The 19,545-nt window shown below is 46.3% G+C and overlaps 1 protein-coding gene across 2 annotated transcripts in view; it reads left to right on the top strand.

Moving 5' to 3' along the window:
• CALN1 (calneuron 1) overlaps nucleotides 1-19,545 on the top strand; it is a 144,315-nt gene that overhangs the window by 20,080 nt on the left and 104,690 nt on the right. Inside the window, exon 1 of one of the 2 annotated variants that reach the window (XM_069874251.1) lies at nucleotides 6,589-7,187. The exons of the other annotated variant lie outside the window; for it this stretch is intronic. The gene's annotated coding sequence lies outside the window, so the exon portion shown is untranslated. Of the gene's footprint in view, nucleotides 1-6,588; nucleotides 7,188-19,545 lie in introns of those variants that run through there. 2 annotated transcript variants of the gene reach the window in all.

Below are 19,545 nucleotides of genomic sequence, written 5' to 3'. Positions count from 1 at the left end.
ACTATTAGTGATCCCAATCCCCCTTCTTTGCTCTTTATGCCCAAACACTTGTCTGCTTTTGCTTGCAGCCACCATCCTCCTCCTTCCATCAGGTCAGACCCCACTTGTGGCACAGGGCACAGCCCTCCTCAGCGTGCCTGAAAATCACTGCCCAGATCCCAAGTAAGATGTAGAAATAAAAAGAAAGGAAGAAAATATCTCCCCATCAGGAAATTTGCCTATTAACACCTCAGACACAAAAGTCTTAATGAAGCTTTTTCCCCTCTGAACCAGCTAAAATGTCTCTCACTGATGGGAAGTCTAAAAATAAGCATGTTCTCCACAAACAGCTTAAAGATGTTGAAAATGAAAAGCAACAAAGGATGTAGAACGTATGAGTCACTAAATTACAGGGCTATCTTTCTAAGAGAAAAACAAAACAAAAAAAAACCAACCCAAACCTTCCCCACTGAAATTCATTGTGAGTTTTCTGGGTTTGGTCTGGGGCTGTTTGCCCCGTGGTGCCTGTGCAGGCAGTCGTCTTATTTTTGTGGGCGAGCATAGGGCTGAAACTTTATCTATTTTCATTACATAGTGTGCCAGAGCTGCTTTGTGTGAATAAGAGTAAAATCAGTCTGCTTAATGGCATGAATGGGAGGTGGTTTTTTTTCTGGCATGTGGGCATTTCTGTTGACTTTTTTGGAGATAACCCGCTTTGTAAGAGCTCGCTGGATGTCAGGTTTGCTTGTGGGGAAGAGTGCAGCATACATTCATCTCGACAGCATGTTCTTCTGGCCCCGGCTAAGCTACAAGTGTTTGGACTCTCAGTTGGGAGCGAGCAGATTTTTGTGGGTGTAATCGCATTTGTCTATAGCCTTAGGTTGTTGAGATAATGTAATTAAAAAGAGTTCTCAGTTCAGGGGGTTCTTTTTCCTCTCCCTGAAGGTCTTTTTTTGTGATGAGCTCCACTAGGGTGGACTCTGTTGCAAAACCGAAGCTTTTTCAGCATTTGCAGATGAGCTTGAATCAAAATCTTGGCGTTTGAGGCAGCAGGAAAGGGGATGGAGTGGTGCCAAACCTATGCCTACATCTGATGTTTGCAGCCAGCCCCAATCTCTCTAATAGGCTGAAATGAAACCTTGGATCCAAGCAGATGGTAGGGCTGGAGATGGGAATCTGCTGGTGCTGCCGTGGCCCAGACCTGCTGCTGATGCACACAGTGATCTTACTGGTGATTGAACTGGAGGCTGCTCCTTTCTACCCATTGTCATCGGCACCTTCATCCATCCTCTTCCTCGCTGTGGCAGTGAGAGGTAGGATATCTGCGCTGGGCGAGACTGAGAGCCTTCCTCTGAGCCCATTGCAGTAGCCAGTGGCTCGTTCCCAGCCCAGATAACCCACTGATCAATAAAGCACTTGCCTGAGCTGGCAGGTACAATAAAGGCTGTGCATAACAATCATAAATCCTGGAGTGGAGCTCTCTCGGCAATGATTTAATCTAGATATTTAGTTCTGAAATGCGCTAATTAAACTTCAGAATAAAGCATCCACCGCAAAAGCGAGATGAATAAGAACTAAAAATTAAAGTTTCTCCTGGAATAATTAACTATCATTAAAACATGAAAATCCAGGCTAGGGAGCAATTGTATGCTTTCCACAGTGTTCCATCAGAAATAATGGGATGAAATTAAGCAACACAAAAATGTAGGCTGAAAGTTGAAAAACTTGCCCCACACGTGAGAGCTATTAGACCATGAAATGTTACTGAATGCTCCCCAGGGAGCAGCTGAATGTATATTTCTCAGGATGTTCAAAACTGGACTGGACAGACTCCCCAGTCCCCAATACTGTGGGGAATAATTACAGAGCTCTGGACTTCAATGGGCCTCACAGATCTTTGAGTTTTAATTTCAGTGGATGCCCCTAACTAAACCAAACTATTTAATTTCAATAGAGGGATGTTCTTATCTGAAGGACCTGTGAGTTTGAACCTATAAGCCTTACATCTAGATATTAGGTAGGATATTTCTAAGACACCAGCCTCTTCTAAAATCATACACTGGCTTGCCCTGCCTCCCCTTGGATGCCGCATTTATTGCTGCCATTTTTATTGCTTGCTCTCCTGATGCTTCGACCACCGGTTTCTTTGGTCTCGAATAAGGCACCTGAAATGAAACGGAGACCTCGCTGTGCCCACGTGGCTGGGTGTTTGCTGAGCATCCCCCCGCGAGCTGGGCAGTATCCAAATCTAATCAGTCTGACTGGTGTACAACAGCTTGATAGCAAATTGCATCAAGCGATAATTCACTTGTTATTAGAGTGACAGCTCAGCCCTGACAGTGACAACTATCACCAGTCCCCACCAGGCACCCAGGCAGGTCTCTGACAACAACCTTCCCTGCCTCGCATAATTTTTCAGTGCGTTCCTTTGTCACGTTAGTATTATATTGTCTCTCGCCGTATCATTTTCGGTTGCATAATGCAAAAGTCACGGTGCTGATTTCCAAGGTAGCCCCTCTCCCTTTGGAGAATGCACCTCCCATCGCTGCCTCCAGCCACATGGAGCTGCCACCCCCGGGAGCTGCCTTGCTGCTAGGGTGATCTTAGTAAAAACAGAGGGTTTGACACCAACATCTCTGTATTTTAACAAAAGAATTTTTAAAAGGGCTACTGGTTACTGGTTGGTCTTATTTACAGAGACACAAGTCTGGAGATATTCTGGGTGTGTTTAGGGATTAATGAGAACTTGGTCCTTTAACAATTTTTAATAATAAATATATAAGCTTAATGGATTTTCCAGCTACTGTTTTCAGCCATGAAAGTTGGAACCTTTTTGGCTAATGTCTTCCAGAGCTGAAGGAAAGGAAATTAGCTAAAGGCAGGGAATAATGTTCTGCAAATGAGGGGCTTTGGCCCCATTTTACTCATGTAAGCAGCCTTGATGAAGCTGAGGGAGTCACAGATAAAAGTTTTCTTATTGAGCAAGAAGCAAGAAATTAAAAGTAAAAGGATGTGAAGAGGTTGATCCGAGTTTCAGCCCACTGAAAGAGCGTTTGGTTCTGTCATTTGTCTTCCACTGATGGTGCTGAGGGCCGTGTTGCTGGAGAGGAAATTATCTTCTCACTGGACATAGGAAGGTAAATAATGGTAAAATTACAGGATTTAGCCCTCAATAGTTTATAAGGGACCAGGACCGTGGCAACTTTCTGCATCTCCATCCAGGCCTGGTGAGCAGGCAGTGGGCAGAAGGATGTAGAAATCCCATGCTTGGGCAGGGCAGCTCAGCTGGTGAAGCACAAAATAGTTTGATGTTAATGGAGACGGGATTTCTAGTTTGCATAGGGAGCAGAGAAAGCAAAAATCACTCTATCTGTGTTTCCTGAGCTGGTAGGAAACCTTCTGATGGTAGAATCCCAGCATGGGGAAAGGCATGACCCACGAGGCTAAAAGGAAGGATTTTGTATAAGAAAAGTACAACATGCAAGATGTGAACTACACACCTTTGAGCCATAAGCTCAACACTTGTTCTGAAGGCTTTGCTTAGTGCTGACGCTGTTGTGGGAGTGTTGCTGTAGATGTCTGGTGGCTCTTGAGGCTTTTTTCCAGATCCAACCAAGGCATTTTTAGCTGAGTGTTGGGTTCCCCTTAGAGACTTCTGCAGTCAGCTGCTTTCACCATTAGAACATCTCTCTGTGTATTGAGCCTAAACTGTCTTTTGCTAAATTTCACCCCACTGGAAGTGCCCTGGTCCAGCTCTCCCCAAATATGGCTTTTTCTGTGAGTTTGCTGATACTGGACAGTGATCCAAAGGGCTTGAGCCTCTGCTGCAGTCAGAAAGGGAAGTGGAAAGACAAGCAAGCTCCAATGAGGTCCAGCAACCCACTGAAGATGACTACGGTATGGAAAGATGTCTCCTGGCTTAATCGGTGGTGGTAGTTTTAACTCGGCTGAGAAGCCTAAGGAGATGCTCAGCAAGCTGGGAGAAGCGTGCACCTTCAAACACTTACTCTTTCATCCTGGACAAGTCAGGAGCTCTCCTGAGCTGCTACCATGCAGCAATTTGGAGCCACCACCTGCTCTGCTCCTCTGCCCTCCTCAGTATCAAACAGAGGATCAGGCAGGCTGCCTGGGCTGGGACGCTGGGTTTAGGGAGCCTCACACCTTGGTGCGTGGGCTGGGACACTGGGTTTAGGGAGACGTGCTCTTTGGTTGGCAGGCTGGGACGCTGCATTCAGGGAGACACCACCTTGGTATGTGGGCTGGGACACTGGGTTTGGGGAGATGCACACCTTGGTGCACGGGCTGGGACACTGGATTTGGGGAGATGCACCTCTTGGTGCACGGGCTGGGACACTGGATTGGGGGAGATGCACCTCTTGGTGCACGGGCTGGGACACTGGATTGGGGGATGCACCTCTTGGTGCACGGACTGGGACACTGGATTGGGAGATGCACACCTTGGTGCTTGCAGGAGCCCAGGAGACATGTGTATGTGGTTTCCTCTCCTCCATTGCTGAGTCTATAAAAAGATCGGGCAGCCTAGCCCCTCTCCGTGCTAAAGAGAGCCCTGGAGAGAGCTTCTGGGGAGTCAGCTTTCTGAGGGTCTCAGCCCTACAAGTAGGCTGACTGGTTTTTGCGGCGTTGTGCTGAGAGTTGGACTCGGTGCTCTTGGAGGTCTCTTTGCAACCTTCCTGACTCTCCGATTCCTTTTGGGTCGTGCCCTCTTTGGGGTTGTGCTTTTTCCCAGCCGCCTTGGGGAGGGAGGGCAGGCAAAGCCGGGCGGTGGGAGCAGGCGGAGGATGGAGCAGTGGGCGCCTGGTCCCTCTCCCCTTTGCGCGCAGCATCCTTCGAGGGCTGGAGGAGGGGGATGAGGAGGGTGGCTGCTGCCGGCGAGGAAGGGGTTAGCGGGGGCCTTGCCGCAAGGTGGGCTGTGGCTGGGGGGAGCCATGGGGAGCTGAGCCTCAGTGCTGCTCAGCCCTGCCTTCCTTTCCTTTCCTTTTATTTTTTTCCCCGTTATTTTATTGTATATTTTTCTAATTATTATATATTTTTTTTTCATTCCGCCATCCTCACCGCCCAGATCGCTCTCTGCCTCCTCCCTCCATCCTCCTTGGAATAACTCAGCCGGGAGGGAGGAGGGGGGAGGCGGGGGGGGGGGGGGGGTGAGGAAGAGGAGGCGAGCAAACCTGTAGCGGAGGAGCCGGCTGGTGGAGAGGTGAGTGGAAAAGGTGGAGGAGACCCTGAAGAAGAATATAGAGCATCAGCTGCCCCCCACCCGGGGAGCAGGGGTATCCACCCCCGCTCCCCAGGTGGGGGGCAACTGATGCTTGCCGGGGAACTGTCTTGTTGTCCAAACTGGAGCTGATCCAGCCCTACCAGCTTGTTTAGACTGGGTGGCATCATTGCGGTCCCCCACGGGGTGCAGCAGGAGCTGGGGTGGTGATGGGGTCCTGGGGATGCTCAGCCACTCGTGGGAGCACTTGGTACCCCATCCTCTTGCTGTGTGGTTTGCTCACAAGCGGGATCACTTGGTACCCCATCCCCTCGCTGTGTGGTTTATTCATGAGTGGGAGCACTTGGTACCCCATCCCCTCGCTGTGTGATTTATTCACGAGTGGGAGCACTTGGTGGCCCATCCCCTTGCTGTGTGGTTTGTTCACGAGTGGGATCACTTGGTGCCCCAACCCCTTGCTGTGTGGTTTGTTCACGAGTGGGATCACTTGGTGCCCCATCCCCTTGCTGTGTGGTTTGTTCATGAGTGGGATCACTTGGTACCCTACCTGCTCCCTGTTTTTTATTCATGGGTGGGAGCCCTTGGTGCCCCATCCCTTGTCTGTGTGATTTGTTCAGGGGTGGCTTTTTTCTCCTCCTCCTCTGGCTGTGTGTGGTTGTGGGCACATACACGTGTGCTTGTGGAGAGGGGCACTCAAGTTGCCAAGAAGCAGTGTAACATTACTTTTGGTGCCCAGAGAGGCTTTTCTCTTAATTTCTGGGCCCTCTCCTCATTTCTGTTGGGGATGATGTAATAAGTGCTTGGTATCTATGCGGTGTCCTGCTCCTGTGGTGTTAGATAAGAATGAGGATCCCAGAGCAGAGAGAGCATCCACCATCTGTTTGAATAGACGGGTCTTAATGAATCTTTCAAAATCAACAAATGGATGTGTCTGAGGAGTTTGGCCCCAAACACCTACTGATGCCACTGTCGGCAACCAAAAGACTCCCAAAGAGAGTCCTGCCTGTCACCCAGGTGCCTAGTTATAGCCTGGATGTGTTCAGCCTCGCCTCGTTTTATTTCAGATGTAATTTCAATCACCAGATTTAATACATGATTTGCAGTGATTGCCTCCTAATTTCCCCACTTGAGCAGCAAAAGAATGCATTAAGGAAGGCTGAGCTGCCGTGCTGTGCTGGTGTCCTGAGTGTGAGCTGTTTCTCCTGTTACTCACCAGCAGCTCAGACCTTTTCCACCCACCAAGTTTTACTGTTTTCCATGTAGCAGCTGCCTCCCCCTTAGTACACGCCGCACCGTGTCGCGCTAATTCACTGGGTGCCTCGCAAGCTTGTCTTGGCTCTTGGTGGCTTTGGAGTGTGTTGAAAGTCGTCAGGATACAGACGGGCTCCGTCAGGAAATTATAGCGGGACAAGCTCAGCGGTGGGAACAGCTCGTTGAGGTCTGGCCGGGCTGTGGTGTCGGTAACTCCACCGGAGGAGAGCTGTGTGATCCCATCTGACTCGATGTGCTTGCTGGACTACATAAAGATCTCCTCATTGCCTGGGAAATCGAATTTCCCCATTATTCGGCTATAAAATATCTGTACAAGGCTGTGATTGGCAACGGACTGGATCGCCCAGGTTGCTTACATCACGTAGGCAGCTGCCACCGAAATGACACACTTGATTGAAGGCCAAAAGAACCATATACGTAACTGCCTGTGATTAAGCTCCATATGATGCCTCAGAGCAAGTAAAAACCCCTCCTTCATCTCATCTTGTTTGTAACGAGACAACCATTGCAGGGATATCGCTTGGGTCACGTTGTGGCTTTTGGGGAATGATTTTGTTTTGTTTTGGGCTTTTTTTTTTTTTTTTTTGCTTCTGGCTGTAAACTTCCATGACCTGCCACAATCTGCCGTTGCAACCTTGTGTGATGCCCCATGAAAGCCGGGTGCTGTAGGTGTGCTGGTAGCTGGGAATACAAATTTTACCAGGTAAGAACTCCTGATACTGTTTTTTTAACAAGGAATATTCCAGCTGGCTTCTTCTGGGGAGGGAGCGGGTCTTTGCATGCGTCCCTTCCCCACTGGCATGCTTGTATGGCAGTGCGACTGCTTATTTCTGGAAAGGATTTGACAAGGGAAGCTTCGTCTTTTCAGTTTTTGGAATCTTTGTGGATGCTTAACTGTTTCCTCGGAGCATGCACTGTACCTGTAGGTGAATCCTCTCTGCACTGCACCTGTAGATAAATCCTCTGCCCTGGCTCCGGTGAGGCAATTTGTGTATCTCCAGGCAGAATCCTCATCAGGCGGTGAGGGATGGGGAGGGTGGTGGACCAGGGCCAGACCCTGCACTGGGTGAAACTTCCAGGTAGCGTAAGGACCGCAGGGGTCTCCTTGGGGAGGGCTCTGTCCTGCAGGAGCTGGTTCTGTACTCTTTGGAATAGTGTAGACCTTTTCGGATTCTCTCACCACCTTCCCTTAACTTTTCGGTGGGGCAGGATGAGGCTGGGGGCTCGATTCTGCAAACCGATGGATTTCCTCGGTGAACAAAAGCACTTTCCAAGCATCTCCCTGCTGTTGAATCCCAGGGCAAAACCTGTCTTGCTTAAAGAAAAAAAAAATTGTTTGCATAAATGCTAATTTTAACAAAATCTCCTTCCTTTCCTGTCTTGGCTGCACGGGGAGACAGAGTTGTACCTTTGTACTTACACCCTTTGTGACTTAATTATTATGCAGTTTTTGTCCAGTCATAATGTGCTTGAGGCTTATGCTGATGCAGCTTATGGCTACCATATAATGATATACGGGTATATATATAAATACAGATGGGTATATAAACAAGGTTTTTGTGGCTGCCTGTCCAGGCTTTCCTTGAACAGACTAAATCCCAGCCAAGTCTCGGTACATTTAAATGGTTGGTCCCGTGCACCTCACACAGCCTCCAGCAAACCTTCCTCTGTAAGTTACAATGCAATGCAAGTCCTCTCATTTTATTCTTCTTTAAATGACCTAATTTCTAAGCAAAATCATTGCTTGATCAGGAGTAAGACAACACCGCTATGCATGTTTTATCTTCCAGAGTTATCGTAAACTGAACAAAATACCCATGGAGAAAGTACTTGTATTAGAAACATCATTTTAGTTGATTTGTGCACATATAACTTTATTGATTTAGCATGAAATATGGCAGTGAATCTATTAAGGGATGTAAAATGGAACAGGTAAAGCCTTTTCAGAAAATGATGGGAATGTAGAATGTGTTTGAGAGCATTTATTTTAGTGAGGTGGATTGCTAAAGTAAACCAAAATGATTTTTTATGAGTCCTGTAAACAATACCAAGTCAGTTTTATACAGTCCACACCTGAAGATATATCAGTTAGCTCAGCTCCTACCTGGAGGAGCAGATATGTGCAGAGAAGCTTTGCAAGACTGGGTAGACTTTAACTGTATTTTTAACCTGTGAATGTGGTTAGTGTTAAAGTGTAAGCAGGAAACTAAAGTAAATCCTGGGTATTATGCAGTAGTACTTGAGCTATGATGAAACGAGGGCAATAGAAACAAACTGTTTTATAGGTCTGCTTATAATTAAATGCAGTCTGCTTTGATAAAAACAGTAAAATGTGAAAATGTTTCTCAGAATAAAGACATTAAGCAGTGGTAATTAAAGCCACAGTGCAGATACAGTCTGTTGAACCTTAAGTCCATGGGCAGGACATGGAAAATGTATAGAAATTCAGTGGGTGGTTCTAAAACTGCCCACTCATTCCTTGAACTTCGTATCTGCTTGTGGAGGCTTACTGGGCATAATTGTGTGTACATTTTTACAGCATGATAGAAGAAAACCTTAAACATCTGCACTGCATGCTGTCTTGAAATCTGTTCATAGCTGAAGCTTTCAAGCAGTGTATACCTCCCTTTCTCATACATTATCGAGCCATTTAACCTGGCTCTAGGTTTTGGATCCACCCTGTGCATTGCCTGTATCTACAGCCCCCTGTGCTGGCATCCCAGAAGCTTTGGTGGGTACCTGCTGGGTGCAGGTGTTGCAAAGTGGGATGCTGAGACATGGCAGCTGCTGTGTTTGTCTCTGAACCCCCAGCAGTGAACCAATGCCCAGCAGCAGAGGGGTTGGTTTGGGGTGCTCTGAGCCATCCCTTTTCCTTACCCTCCCATATTTCCATCATGTTTATTGTGTAGTTCTTCCCCGTGATATGTTCTGAATGATTTTGGACATTTATAAATGCACCAAGGTTTCCAAATCTGTTTTTCCTTTTAAACAAGGTGTAAGCAGATACTGGGTTTGCCTGTGGTCACTTAGTGTGCTGGAGGAGGCTTGCGTGGGACAACACAAGTGACAGCGTGGTGGGCACGTGTTCGTAGAGAGACCGTCTGTGTGCTGAGAGTTTCCTTGGGCTCTTTTTTTCCCTTGGTGCCGGCACGTTAAACAATAACGTGAGCAAACCTAGGGAGCTGGAAGCTTGTTCAGTCGATGGAATGGCCACCGCTGATATCTTGTACAAATTCCAATTGGCTTAATTCCTCCCTAACCTAGATTCTCTTTGTGTTTGTACTCGCCTCCTGCCAGGGGCCTGATTCTGCAAAGAGGTCAGTAGGGCTGAAGGTGATGAGTTGCAGTGAGCCTGTGCCTGCGCTGGGATTGATCCGCTTTAATGAGGTTTTCTTCGTTGTCTTCTATTTGCAGGACCATAGATGTTTACACAGATAGATTATAATTTTGAAGGGTTACCCAGTCCTGCAAAGCCTTAGGCAAACAGCTAAGTCAATAGCCCGTTGGCTTGGACGAGCACTGCTGATGCTTGCAACCTGTCCCAGTGAAGGTAACTGGAGGTTTGCCATCGCCTCCCATGCTCATTGCATTTCTGCTGCTAATAGCCAGCCTTCTCCAAAGGTTTGAGGAAATGTCTGGAGGTCACCAAAGGTGTCACAACAATGTGCGTTTTGAGAAATGTTTATGTGTTCGTCCTTGCTCTTAGATGCTCTGCTCTGACCCCTTTTAAAAACTTTAAGTTTGAGATAAATTTTCCTCTCTGCGCTATTTTTTTCTGCGTATTGGTGACCTCCGCCAGGGCAGTGATTCCCCATGGAGAGCTGTCGGTGCATCAACCATTATGCAAATTAGATTCCAAATAGCTGAACATCCCTGCCAGGTATTAAAGTTGGGAACAGCCAACCCAAAAGCAAACCTCAGGAAAAACAAGAAAATGAACTCTCCGTAACTGTTTTTAATTACTCAGTCTCGCTGGATCTCCTTATGTTTCGAGAAGAAACATGCAAATCTCTCTGGGTCTAGGTTGTTTACAGAGTACTCATGGGTTTAAAATACAGCCAGCATCAGATTTCTGTTGTACATTTCCTTTAAATAAATACTGAAATAAAAATAAGGATGCTGTAATTTGTGCCACCCCAAGAGCTAAATACTGTGCTCCAGCAGGAAATGATCATTTTGGTTTCTTGGAACAGCTTTACTATAATCTTCCAAAGACCAGTAGCTCACAAAGAAAGAAGCACAGACTTTCTCAAGGCAGCTCAGCTCTCTCTGATAGGATCTGGTTTCTTGTGAATTAAGATCTTGGACAACGAGGTGCTCCAGCATGTGCTGAGATCGTGCTGAGTCCAGCGAGTGCTTCAGCGCTTTGCAGCATCAGAGCACCAGGGTTTACCCCAGGTCCATTCCTACCGACCACTGTGCGTGTAGAGAGAGCATTGCAGGTTTGGGATCTGTCTATTTTCTCCTCCTTTAAGCAGCTAAATAGTATCGTGGTTGGTGTTAAACAGCTGCTCTGGGTGGACAGTGCACTGTTCTGTGAATGCCCTGTCCACCTTCTGCTACAAGTCCTGTGTGTCTCGAGACAGCTGATAATTCCAGTTTTCTGCATGGATCAGTGCCATGAGCACAACAGTCTCTTAACCCTTTCTCACCTTAGCCTGTTCCTGGCTTAATAGTATTTAGTAATAACCAGACTGATGGTTTTGGAAACTTCTTTTTGGGACAGGTTATCATTTGGGTCAGTTGACCCTCCTCCAGCAAGCAAACTGGGATGCTCTCTTAAATCTGGATCCTCTTTTAAAGCTGGACCACAGTGTGTGTATGACAACACTTCCCTGAGCCCTGAATGTTTGCAGTGGGGAAATGCTTGGAGTGTATTTTGGTTTGACTCTTACGCTATGATTCACCTCAATTTATATGAAAATTATTCCAGTTCTATGGTTGCCCTTGCCTCTTTAATTACCTTCTGGCTCATTTGATTACGTTGATGGCTCCAATCCTCATAGCTCCTAGGAAACTTGCTGTAGGAACCATCAACTATTACTTTCAAAAAATGGCCCTCATCAGGTGTCCAAAAGCCTCCTTTAAAGAAAAGGCCTGGCATAAGTCACATTGATTGAAAGTAATTAATTGTCCTGTTAAAAGCCCTAAATGTTTTGACATTTCATGAATAATACATAATCAACCAACAGGCTATTTGGAGTTTGTTACTTTGTTAAATCTGCTGTAAAGATTGTCTTTATTGATAAATTTCATGTTTATAATTACTCATCTGTGACGCACTCAGTCTGTGTGAATAATCCATTGTATATTGTTTTCTTAACTAGGATGCTTGTTCTGTGGGCAGTGGGTGCCAGGAATCGCGGCTAATAATGTCTTCATGTCTGATTTCTGCTTGTGAAGTGAAGGCAACTGGACATGAGTAAACGAAAAAAAAGCACACTCAGAAAACTATCCCCAAGACACTCTTGATAAGCAAACAGTTGTGAGTGGAGGGGGAGATGGTTAAATAGAGCAGGGAAATGCGTTAGAAACGCGTTACAGGGGGTTAAATATGCACAAGTGACATTTCTGTGCTGTTTTGACATTCTCTTAATCTCAGCTAAAAGCTCTGTGGTACTTTTTTCTTCCTGCCAACATGGACCTCGTTACCCTATGCCATCAGTTGGTCCTGTTTTACCTTCTTGTGTTCTTCCACTTGGGGAAAAAAAAAAGAGTCAAGTATGCCAGAAAGCGAGAAATCTGATATTTTTGTATTTGCACAGCAAGGACTGTTGAGGGGGTTGGTGTAATGGTCTGAGCAGAAGCGGATGATGGGATGAAGCCTTTCTTGCAGCACTGACGTGCAATGTGTGCTCAGTAAAATGTGTTGACTTTGTCTGTACCCTGTCCCCCTGCAGCTGATGGCCAGGGGGAGGCCAGAAGGAGCCCCCGCTGGGTGCCAGGGAATCCCTGGCTATAGACCTGAGGTGGTTATTACTCCCTGTGGCAGTATTAGCTGGGCAATTTTTATAGGGAAAAATGAAATGAAGGTGAGGTGGAAGGTGCCTGGGACTGTGCCGAGGGAGCTGACAGGTCTATCAGCTGCACGCATTCTTATCTCAGCACTGATGCTGCTCGGCCTCTTGGGGTGTCTTCACAGACTCCTGACTTTTAAGGCCCAGGAGAAGTGTCAGAGCATCTAATCTGTGAAACAATACATCACAAGCTATTAGATTTCACCCCGTTAACTCCAATAGGGAGCTCGGTATCTCGTGCTTGGCTAAAGCGTGTCTTTCAGCAAGGCAGCTGGTCTCGTCTGAGAGGCAGCACCATGTCACTCGTTCTGGTAGTTTGCTCCAGCGGATAATCCCCTTTGCTGTTAAAAACTCTTGCTTAATTTCCAGTTTGCATGTTTCTAGCCTTCAGCTTCCCACCTTGGAAACCCTTCACCTTGAGATTTTAGGGCTTTTTAGTAGTTTGTGTTGTTTTCTTCTCATAAATTTGTACCATGGATGGTGCACACTATGAGTCCTGTTGTCTTGTGGAGGAGCTGAACCCACAGAAGGAAACAGGGGCTAGTGCATGCGCTCTGCAGCCTCCCCAGGGATAAAAACCCTGTTTCCAAGCTGATCTTTTTCGTGTTTCCAGGTGAATTATCAGAGGGAGGAAGAGAGGAAAGTTCGACGATCTGTGTTGCATTCTTTGCATTTCTTTTTGGTTTTAGTATCAGCTCAGAATCTTTCAAAGACATCTGTGGTTTATACAAAGACAGAATTTTTTTACTAATCCTGGCTAAACTCCACCCCTGCAGCAAGAGATGGGGCAGCAGAAGTAGCAGAAAGTGGGAGAGGGCAACAAAGAAGCTTGGGATTGCTGGCTGCAAAAGCTGAGGGTGAGTTTGGGGGCTAAGAGGAGCTTGTGTGAATGGATAAAATTCTGGTGAGTTGGTTGTGATGGCTCTTTAATCACTCAAGTTTAAGCCTGTTTGGGAATGGAAAGGGGTGTTTATCCCCTTAGCACGTGATGTGCTTGCCCTGGAGATGCAGAGCTATCAGGTCATTGCAGCCCTCTCCTCCCAGCAGTTTAAGCCGAGGATCATACCCAGGCCATAGTTAAAAAATAACAAACAACAACTATGTTTAAAACTGTCCCACTGTGTTCTCAAATGTTCAGCTTTCAGAGAGAAATGTGTATATTTTATACTTGACCTGGCATCCACAGCTCTTCCTTTCTGCCACACAGAATTCAAAGGCAGCAGTGAAGCTTCAGTTCTTCAGCAATGTGATGTCTTTTGAAGTGACCTTCCTCTTCTTTTTAATTTCAAATTTTCTGGAGAAGGTGAGGAAAAAAACCAGCACAAAACCATCTGAAGTGTCTGTCGCTTTGTAATTCTCGAACCTGGAAGTTTGTTGCTCATGAAGTGCCTCTGTGGCTCTACATCCATTAGGCTTGTCACTCAGACCTTGTTTTCTACATTTCAGAGGACTTTCTTCCCACTTATGTACTTCAATGCTGAAAACGGTCTAAGATTTGCAAAGTCCTTTTACCTGTTGATCACCACAGGGAACTTTATTGCTTGTATTCCAGCCCAGTGTCTGTCAGCAGGATCTCGGTATTCTTGGTCGTTTTGTGGAACAGCAATATTTTCATAGAATCATAGAATAGTTTGGGTTGGATGGGACCTTAAAGATTATCTAGTTCCAATTCCCTGCCATGGCCAGGGACTCCTTCTCCTGGATCAGGCTTCTCAAAGCCTCTTCCTACCTGGCCTTGAACATCTCCAGGGATGTGGCAGCTACAACTTCCCTGGGCAACCCGGGCCAATGCCTCACCACTCTCATGGTAAAAAATTTCTTCCTAATATCTAAATCTCCCCTCTTTCAGCTTAGAACCATTTCCCCTTGTCCTATCCCTGCACTCTCTGGTCAAGAGCCCCTCCAGCTTTCCTGGAGCCCTGAAAGGTCTGGAAGGTCACTATGAGGTCTCCTTAGAGCCTGCTCTTCTCCAGGCTGAACAATGCCAACTCTCTCAGCTTGTCTTTGTACGGGAGGTGCTCCAGCCCTCGGATCATCTTTGTGGCCTCCTCTGGACTCTGTCTAAAGATCCATGTCCTTCCTGAGCTGAAGACTCAAGACCTGAATGCAGGACTCCAGGTGAGGTCTCTTGAGAGCAGAGTAGAGGGACAGAATCCCCTCCCTCACCCTGCTGGCATTTTCTTAGTCTTCTGCTGATAAATACTCATGTACAGCACGCGTGTCATGTACAGTGTGGTAAGAACGAGGGCTTGTGTGGATATGGAGGGTCAGGACTGACCTTGGGGGTCAGTTTTAGTCTGTACCTGTATCACCACCAGCCAATGCATAATGAATCTTACACACGTGTACGTGCGCTTTGGATCAAGGTCTTATGTTTGCGTTACACAGATCCTTGTAGAAGGTATAAAATGAATCTGGATGCATTAATTCACTGAAAATATCCTGCAGTGAAGTGTGTGAATAGTGAATCTGGTTCTAATAAGCTGCCTTGCTTCCAGAAAGTGAGAGTACTCCAGTTTTCCAGAAGTAAAAGAAAAACCCTTTCAGAGGAAGCTTTAGGGCTCACTTGCGCTTACAGCCCAATGATTTTGCATTACAATCCGAGGAAATTTGGCTTCCAAAAACAGTCCAGTGCGTTTACTGCTCTGTGCAGGCTGCAGTGGCAGACAGGGAGCTGGGAGGCTCTTGTCTTTCTCTTCCTGCAATAGATCTGTTTATATATAGCCCAAATGTGCCTTTCCATGTCTTTTGGGGGATTTGGCTTTATTGATATCAATAGTTAGAAAACGCAAACTTCCTCAAAGATTTTTCTCCCTGGGAGCATCTATTTTAGGGCTTTCTTTTAAGGCTCCCTATGCACCAGACCTTATATTTCTCAATCCCAAGGCACCCTTTGAAGACCCACTTATATTGATTTTGTAGCTACAGAAAAAGCCATCTGCCTGAGCATGCTTTCATTCCTGTGTCTCTCTGCACACCTGAGTTGAGACTGATTAAACAAGACTTCTGCATTTTATTGCAGCAGCTTAACTCCTCACACCTTTTTACACAGCTCTCGATGTGCTGCCCTTCTCTGCATCCGCAGAGCTCCTCCCAGTGCCAAAATGAGACTCTTTGGACCCTTCAGACTTAGCTTGGGCTCATATTGCATTTGAGGTGCCAAGTTTTTGCACAAAATAAATAAATAAAATCTATTGTTCACGACAGTGAATGCAGATGATAAGGGGCAAAGTGACTTTAGTGCTCTGCCTAGCAGAAGGATTTTGCCAAAGCCATGTGTCTGCAGCAAAATGCTTGTCTTCCTGTAACTATCTTGGCTACAGACAGAGACCTGAGGATTTAATCCAGCTCAGTCACTCCCGAGCCAGAAAGCGTGGGCTAATGTGACCCTCGGCAGTTGCTGCCTCCTTGGGGGAGAGGGAAGGGACTCTGGAATGGGCAGCTATGAAGGGAAAACATACCAGAAGAGCAAGGAAGACTTTTTGGAGAGTTGGTTGTGCCCCGTGTCTGATGTGTCATGCCCAGAGCATGGGGGATCAAACTGCACAGGAATTTCTCAGGTCATGCTTAGGGCTTTATTTGCTCTACTCTTCGCTTTGGATCCAGCTAGGTATTACACAGCCTTCTTGAAAAGATAATGGAAATCATTCAGCTCTAGGGAAAATGAGATAATTTTTTTCAGAAGACACTGCTCTTATTTGCCTTAGATGTTATAATGTTGCTCTGCCCAAGGAGAAGGATCTTTAACACCGTTACTTCATTTGATGAATTTTTAAATGGTTTTAGAGTGAGCTGGGGGACTTCACAGCTACTGTTCCAGTTTCCCTACCATCTGTTTGCTTCATGGATTTTCTATGTATTCCTGTATTTTTTTTAGCCCTATTTCTGAAGAAAACGAAGCTTACGCTGTTGTACTGCATGTGTGTGCTTGTCCACACATGGATGTGTGTTTTCTCATCCTATCAGCTTGAACCCTCTGCTCAACCTAAGCCAGACTTGTGGAAGAGATGAAGATCTGATGTAGAGCTGACACTTCGGGACATGGTTTACTAAGCACACTGGTGCTGGGCTAACGGTTGGACTTGATGATCTTAGAGGTCTTTTCCAACTTTAATGATCCACCATCTTCCCATGTTTCCCTGCCAGCATTTTATCTGCCTGGTCCATTTGACACCCGTGAGGCAGTGGCTTGGGGACTGGTCAGCATCGAGGACAAGGTCTCATACAACCTGGAGGGCAGCAGCCAGGATCCACCAAATTACAGCTTAATAGAGAAGGCAAATACACAATCCTGACCAGGTATAGCACCCAGACAGTCCAAATGATGTGTGTTACCTGAAGCTGTAAAACCAGGATATACTCCTGAGCCTCATTTTATGCTGCACATAGGAGACAGGTTAGCAAGAAATGTTTTCCAAATTGGTAACTACCAGGGGAGATCCAGGATCAATACAAATTGATCCTGATTCCATCTCGTTGACTGATACTTCAGTTAAACCAGTTCAATAGTCGTGTGGATTTTCAATTGGGTTTGCAAGAAGCGTTTTTAAAAAACATATCACAAGAGCTAGTGAAGAATGCAAACTGGAGCGAGCGTAGACATGTGAGCATCGTGTAACTGTCTTTTTTTTCCTGATGGCAAATTGCTTACGAACATCTTATAAATTTCACAAATGTGGTTGTGCCGAAAGGATAAGAGCGAGGCTGGCAGCGCTGCTGCCGGGCGTTACAGGGGATGTAACCTGCTGCGGAGCTTGGCACAGAGACTGAAACCTTGGCAAGGTACCATGGTAACATTTCTATACACGTGTTTATGGGTTCTTTGAGGGCTTTTTGGTTAAATGTCAATGTTTTCATGGCATTATTCAAGGAGATTTCATTGCTCCAAAATCCCACTATGCCTTTGAAAACTGCTTTCAGTTTGCAAGTTGCTCAGTGGAAAATGTGTCTGTCGCGACTGCTGGGAGATGGAGAGCAAAACTCACTGCTAGCTGCCTGCTCAGACACCTGTTAGACATCTCTGGAAAACAAGATGAGCTGGGGCATCTTCCCCCTTCCTAACCAGAGGAGGTGGGTGCACACTGCTGCAAATTTAACACGATGAGGTGCTCGGTGAGGGCATCGCTGTGGTGTGGAGCCGATCCCATCAGCTCCAGTTTACTTATGGTTTGAGTTTCCCCAGGGTCTCAGCTGGCCCTGGAAGGAGTCCTGTCCATTGGCAAACTTAAAGTTACCATGTTTCTAACACAGACGTTTTGACTAAATGTAAAATGTGCCTGGGCCGATCTGACTGTGCAAGGACAGACCCCTCGTTCCCACACAGGCACCACCTACCTACATGTTTCCATTAAGCTTTTGATATCTTTCAACACAGGGTGCTTTGTGCAATGGGTGCTTTGCTTTATGAAGTCTCCCACACCCCACAATACCCCTTTTTACCATTTTCTACCCCTGTGCAGGGTCAGTTCTCGCTGCAGGCTCCTGTCTGCAGGATGCTGAGGGCTCCTGAAGCACAGCTACGCATCCCTGTTGGACATCTGGTGCTGGAGCTGCCGCTGGTCTGGATTTGAACATCTCTCATTGAAACTGGAGGCAGGATGCCGAGGGCTGCTGAATTCCAGCAGCTGTGCAGGGTTTCTGTTGAATAATATTGCAATTTTTTAACAAATAATATATCTAGGCAGTAGAATTAAATCCAGCATTTCTCACTCTGGGATATCATGGGTCTCACCCCAGTACTAAAATACATTAGTGGATTCCAGGTGGAAGCTGATTTTAAGCACTTCAGCCCTCAGGGGGGATGCATTGTGGTTGTTTTTTTTTTTAATGGTCGTAGAAGCGAAGGCACAGACAGTGATTTCAAAAATGTTTAGTGTGCCTGAATGTGTGGCTTGCAGATATTCCAACCCCAGGTGAGCTCAGGGAGTGCGAGGAGCTGAGCTCCCTTTGTGCAGGGGCAGGTGAGTGCCAGCATCAGTCCCCCTGGGCTCATCGCGCTCTGCGTTTGCAGTGCAAGCTCACCCTGCAGCTCTTCCTGAGCCTTGACGGGTCTTAGATTTAAACCTCTGTTTAAGTTGGTAGGGGTTTGAAAATCAGTGTAATTGCTTTTACGTTGGGCGTGTGATTATTGAGACAAAACGTGGATCGATTGCTGTGTGAATGCTTTGTGGTAGGACTGGAAGTAAATAAAAATGGTGCAAAGGGCTGGAAGTGTCTCTGCAGCCCTGCTCGATGGGACCTAAAGCTGTGCCAAAGCTGGTATCGTTTGTGTCTCATTGTGGGTAGGTAAAGTTCCATCTTAGTGCCGAGCAATATGTCAAAGTGAGCAATATATTGAAATGAAAAACATTAATTGGCAAGTGCTGGGAAATTACAGATATGCTTAATGAAAAAGAAAACCTTGTTTACGGTTTCTAATGTGCTGCTGAAGAAACTGCCTCCCAAATAAAAATACTTAAAATTACGATTAGGATTTATTTACATAATTACTGCAAGAGAAATTCTAGGTACGTGCTAAGCAGTGCAAGAGAAACCTCACGGCTTTTCTTCTTTTTGTTCCTGTGACACGAGGTTACTTTGCTCTTGGTGAGTCTATTAGAGGTTTTACTAACTCAGTGAGGCAAAAAGACATTTGTTACAATATTAATGTATATATATATTTGTTTTATTGACTGTGGTAAGAACATATGGCTGAGTAAGAGCCAGATCATCCTTGTAATTGTAGTGTTGGCTGGAGAACGATTCAGTAGGTGGCACTTATCTCTTCATGGCAAAGCAAGCTGAAGTCCCGGCAGGGCTATAGTGAGAATGCCCTTGGAGTTTGTTTCTAACTGGGCTGTGTTCCCCACTGGAGTGAGTGGGATCTGCCAAAGTCACTATATAGATTTATATTAATGGTTGGTTCCAGCTGCTCAGGGTGTCCTGTCCACCTTCCAGCCTCTGCAGAGACCCTGGGCCAGGTCTTTAGCTGATATCTGGGTGGCTGTGTTGACTCTGCTAGTTGATATGGCAGGGGGGTTGGAACTAGATGATCTTTAAGGTCCC

The sequence above is a fragment of the Phaenicophaeus curvirostris genome, chromosome 21 (genome assembly GCF_032191515.1).
Source record: "Phaenicophaeus curvirostris isolate KB17595 chromosome 21, BPBGC_Pcur_1.0, whole genome shotgun sequence".
In the NCBI taxonomy this organism is placed as follows: domain Eukaryota; kingdom Metazoa; phylum Chordata; class Aves; order Cuculiformes; family Cuculidae; genus Phaenicophaeus; species Phaenicophaeus curvirostris.
This window is presented reverse-complemented; position numbering and strand designations above follow the sequence as displayed.